Source organism: Lolium perenne, chromosome 2, assembly GCF_019359855.2.
Source record: "Lolium perenne isolate Kyuss_39 chromosome 2, Kyuss_2.0, whole genome shotgun sequence".
Classification (NCBI taxonomy): Eukaryota; Viridiplantae; Streptophyta; class Magnoliopsida; order Poales; family Poaceae; genus Lolium; species Lolium perenne.
Window position 1 is genome coordinate 131284416 of NC_067245.2, and position 6000 is coordinate 131290415.

Genomic DNA, 6000 nt, shown 5'->3' on the forward strand with positions numbered 1-6000 from the left:
TCTTTGAAATTAAACCTGCTTTACTGAATCTTGTTATGAGAGAGCAATTTTCTGGTGTTAGTTCTGATGATGCTGCTGCCCATCTTAATAATTTTGTTGAATTATGTGAAATACAAAAGTATAAGGATGTAGATGGTGACATTATAAAATTAAAATTGTTTCCTTTCTCATTAAGAGGAAGAGCTAAAGATTGGTTGCTATCTCTGCCTAAGAATAGTATTGATTCATGGACTAAATGCAAGGATGATTTCATTGGTAGATATTATCCTCCTGCTAAAATTATATTTTTGAGAAGTAGCATAATGAATTTTAAACAATTGGATAATGAGCATGTTGCCCAAGCATGGGAAAGAATGAAATCTTTGGTTAAAAATTGCCCAACCCATGGACTGACTACTTGGATGATCATCCAAACCTTTTATGCAGGACTGAATTTTTCTTCGCGGAACTTATTGGATTCAGCTGCTGGAGGTACCTTTATGTCCATCACTCTAGGCGACGCAACAAAGCTTCTTGATAATATGATGATTAATTACTCTGAATGGCACACGGAAAGAGCTCCACAAGGTAAGAAGGTAAATTCTAACGAAGAAACCTCTTCCTTGAGTGATAAGATTGATGCTATTATGTCTATGCTTGTGAATGGTAGGACAAATGTTGATCCTAATAATGTTCCGTTAGCTTCATTGGTTGCCCAAGAAGAACATGTTGATGTGAACTTCATTAAAAATAACAATTACAATAATTCTAGGCCATATCCCGCTAATGGTAATTCTTATGGTAGATATGTTTCACCTAATGAGCAAAATAAATTGTTTACTAAAACTATGAATGAACAATCTACCTTGTTGAAAAAAATAGGAAATCAACTTGAAAATCTGAATATGGAGATCTTTGGGTTGCAAACTAAACTTGCAAATGCTGAAAACCGAATCTCATATATGTCTGCGTCACAATCTTCTTTAATTAATAAAATGGCTGCTAAACTTGAGGATATTGATAATAAAATTGTTACTACAGCAAACGCCATCCAAGTTAGAATTAATGAGAATATAAGATTGATGGCCGAATTGCGTGCTAGGTGGGAAAGAGAAGAAAATGCTAAAGAAGATAAAATAGCTAAAATTTGGATTATTAACACCACTAGTAATGCTAATGCTCCACATGTTGCTGCACCTCCTACTATTAATGGTAAAATAATTGGTGTTGGCAATGTTTCCACTTCTAATGCAAAGCGTGAAAAACTGCCTGAAACTGCTAAAACTGCTGAAACTGCCTGTGATAAAACTGCTGAAATTTTTTCCAACATTGGGGACAATGATCCCATTGCTTTAGATTATAATGGTTTAGAATTTGATGATTGTCACATCTCTGAAGTTATAAAGTTCTTATAAAACTTGCTAAGAGTCCTAATGCTAGTGCTATAAATTTGGCTTTCACAAAACATATTTCAAATGCTCTCTTAAAAGCTAGAGAAGAGAAATTAAATCTTGAAGCTTCTATTCCTAGGAAGTTAGAGGATGGTTGGGAGCCCATCATTAAGATGAAGGTCAATGATTTTGATTGTAATGCTTTATGTGATCTTGGTGCAAGTATTTCCGTTATGCCTAGAAAAATCTATAACATGCTTGACTTGCCATCATTGAAAAATTGTTATTTGGATGTTAATCTTGCTGATAACTCTACAAAGAAACCTTTGGGGAGAGTTGATAATGTTCGCATTACCGTTAACAATAACCTTGTCCCCGTTGATTTTGTTGTCTTGGATATTGAATGCAATGCATCTTGTCCCATTATATTGGGAAGACCTTTTCTTCGAACTGTTGGTGCTATTAATGATATGAAGGAAGGTAATATTAAATATCAATTTCCTCTCAAGAAAGGTATGGAACAGTTCCCTATAAAGAGAATGAAGATACCTTTTGATTCTATCATTAGAACAAATTATGATGTTGATGCTTCGTCTCTTGATGTTACTTGATACACACTTTCTGCGCCTAGCTGAAAGGCGTTAAAGAAAAGCGCTTATGGGAGACAACCCATGATTTTACTACTGTACATTTGTTTTATATTTGAGTCTTGGAAGTTGTTATTACTGTAGCAACCTCTCCTTATCTTAGTTTTGTTGCATTGTTGTGCCAAGTAAAGTCTTTGATAGTAAGGTTAATACTAGATTTGGATTACTGCGCAGAAACAGATTTCTTGCTGTCACGAATCTGGGCCTAATTCTCTGTAGGTAACTCAGAAAATTCTGCCAATTTACGTGAGTGATCCTCATATATGTACGCAACTTTCATTCAATTTGAGCATTTTCATTTGAGCAAGTCTGGTGCCTCTTAGAAATTCGTCTTTACGGACTGTTCTGTTTTGACAGATTCTGCCTTTTATTTCGCATTGCCTGTTTTGCTATGCTTGATGGATTTTTCTATTCCATTAACTTTCAGTAGCTTTTTGCAATGTCCAGAAGTGTTAAGAATGATTATGTCACCTCTGAACATGTGAATTTTGATTGTGCACTAACCCTCTAATGAGTTGTTTTGAGTTTGGTGTGGAGGAAGTTTTCAAGGATCAAGAGAGGAGGATGATATAATATGATCAAGGAGAGTGAAAGCTCTAAGCTTGGGGATGCCCCGGTGGTTCACCCCTGCATATTTCAAGAAGACTCAAGTGTCTAAGCTTGGGGATGCCCAAGGCATCCCCTTCTTCATCGACAACATTATCAGGTTCCTCTAGTGAAACTATATTTTTATTCCATCACATCTTATGTACTTTGCTTGGAGCGTCTGTTTGTTTTTGTTTTTGTTTTGTTTGAATAAGATGGATCCTAGCATTCATTGTTTGGGAGAGAGACACGCTCCGCTGTTGCATATGGACAAATATGTCCTTAGGCTTTACTCATAATATTCATGGCGAACGTTGAAACTGCTTCGTTAAATTGTTATATGGTTGGAAACGGGAAATACTACATGTAGTAATTGGTAGAATGTCTTGAATAATGTGATACTTGGTAAATGTTGTGCTCATGTTTAAGCTCTTGCATCATATACTTTGCACCTATTAATGAAGAAATACATAGAGCTTGCTAAAATTTGGTTTGCATGATTGGTCTCTCTAAGGTCTAGATAATTTCTAGTAAGGGTCGAACAACAAGGAAGACGGTGTAGAGTCTTATAATACTTACAATATGTCTTTTATGTGAGTTTTGCTGCACCACTTCATACTTGTGTTTGTTTCAAATAGCCTTGCTATCCTAAGCCTTGTATCGAGAGGGAATACTTCTCATGCATCCAAAATCCTTGAGCCAAACACTATGCCATTTGTGTCCACCATACCTACCTACTACATGGTATTTCTCCGCCATTCCAAAGTAAATTGCTTGAGTGCTACCTTTAAATTTCTATTCTTCGCCTTTGCAATATATAGCTTGTAACGCCCCACTTTTGCAAACTTGTTTATTTGTCCTTAATGCAAAAAATAGGGGGAACAAAAACTTTTTCTATAAACTAATTAGATGAATTGCCTTGATCTGTTTGTTAAGATGAATTGCTTTGATCTATTGGTAGATGTATTGTCTTGTTTTGCTTGTTGATTTTTGTCTTGAGTTACCTCAAAGAACAACACCTCTAGTGGTCAGACAAACAACTCACCTAATAAAAAAAACATGTGTGACTTAGGAAAAAATTGTCTTCCTTTTTACTACATCAAACTTTGCTTTTGATGACAACATGAGTGTGCCATCTTGATTTTTCTCTTTGTGGTACAAGATAGCTCAATCGTCCTTAATTCAAAACTTGGGATCCTCTACCCCTAGCTACCTCCCTCTCTTATACCCACTCATCCTTGTTGGTTTTGAGGCCATGTCGACCATTTGTGTTGACAGGCTTAAAATATCCAGACTTTGGCAGTTGATATCTAAGCAACCACCACAGTTATTGGTGATCTCAGTGCATGGATCCCATCTATGCAACACCCTCTTCAATCTCCATGTCTTGCATGTCTCAGTCAATCCTTGCAGCTCATATATTCAACTTGATCTTGTATCCTATTCAATGATTCAACTCTAGATCACTTCCTTCAATTTTACCTCTTGTCTTTATTCAAGTTTAATCTTCACAAAACCAAGAGTGGGAATGGTGGGTACATTTTGTAGCCATCATCTACCCTTGGGAACACTTCTCGCTAAATTAAGTTTTCTCTCTCAAAAATCCTATTGATTTTCCTTCTCTAGTTTTATCACAAAACTACTTCTAGTTTTATTAAATCTTTTCAAGATATTTCTTCAAGGAAAACAAAAAACTGAAATGGGTTTTGTTTTCATCCCATTTCTACCAAGCACTGATTTCTAAAAAATTACTCTCTATTTTACTTTGTTTTTAACAAAAGGCTTGTTTATGGTACCTATACCATTTCTTGTTTACTTTAAATTTGAGAAAAACTCTACTTTACTTGAGAAAGTAAGTAGAATATTTTGAACTCCTATGTTCAAACTAGTTCCCCTCAACATTTTCAAATTTCATTCCACTTGAGTTCATTCCCAATTGTCCCTAGACAATTGAGGTGTTTTAAATACTTTTCAAATGCATCCTTTTTCATATGGCAACGCTTGCACATCTTATGCACACCTCTGATCTACCACATTGTATTCCCCATCCTCCAATTCTTGATCATGTAGATGATCATTTGGTACTTTCAAATCACTCCCCAATTGATCCCTTAATTGTAGAGTAACTTATATTTCATCATACCCATCTCAATCATTTATTCTTTTCCATCATGAATTGATGACTTATGTCAATATATTCATCCTTGTGAGTATGATTACATCCTTCACTATCTCTCTAAACCTTGGGCTCTTTATCACTTGTAGGAATCCATTTTCTTTGCATGACACAAGTAGTGCCGTGTGTCTTGCATAGGCACTTGAGTGCCATGTGTCTCATCTTGTTTTTGCATAATTCAAATCTCAAATATTGTGGCGGCTATCTCACAAATGGCCTACACTTGAAACCTTGTACACCACCATCTCCATCATCTCCTTGGCACGAAAACCTTCAAGTCACAAATACCATCATGGTGCATATCACCATCACCCTCTCCTTCCATCTCTATCTTTTTTATATTTTCATACACATTATCTAAGCCACCATCTTGGCATAAAATAATGTGGCTTCACTACGATCAACTTGTATGTTGGAAGCTCCTTTTTTATGATTCATTTTGGAGTGGCACATGAAGGAGCCGGCTATGCCATGCTATGGCACACATGTGCATCATACCTCTCCATCTCTCTCTCTCACACAATTACTCCACCTTGGGAAAACCTCTCTTTTCTTTGTCTCTTCCCAATGCCACTAATAATTTCAGCTTGGGTCAATTTTTCCTTCCCCAAGCCAGCCACCCATCTCCACCAATCAAAGAGGAGGCAGCCACCCCTCTCCCTCTATAAAAGGGGCTTGGCCGGCCACCTCCCCATCTTTTGCTTCTCATTTTTGGACACTCCACTCCTTCCTCCACTCTCTCACACCCTTCTCCTACCTCTTCCCCACGAGCTGAAGCTCCACCAAGGCTCCATGGCCGGCCATGGCCATGAGAGCACACCAAACCGCAGCTCTCCTTCTCTCTCAAGCTCCCCCTCCCCATGAGAGCATTCCTCTCACTCTCTTCTCCCCCAACCCTAGCTGGTTTCCTCTCCTCTTCTTCTTCCTCCATTGCTAAGATTGGATCTTGATGCAGGTGCACGTTGGTCCAAGCATGGAGAAGGTTGAGCAATCCTCTGATCTGGAGCTCTTGACCAAAGTTCGTCCAAAACCTTGCTGTAATTTCTGTAATCTTGCTGTTTCAGATTCTGGTACGAACTTGTAAAATCCACCAAATCTCGTGTGCACATCCAAATCGAGTGATTCAAAGTTCCACAGATAGGTATTGAAAAGATCTACAACTTGGCATTGGTCTCATCCTCAAATTCGTTAGGGATTTTCCGTGGTAAATAAAGTTCTTTAA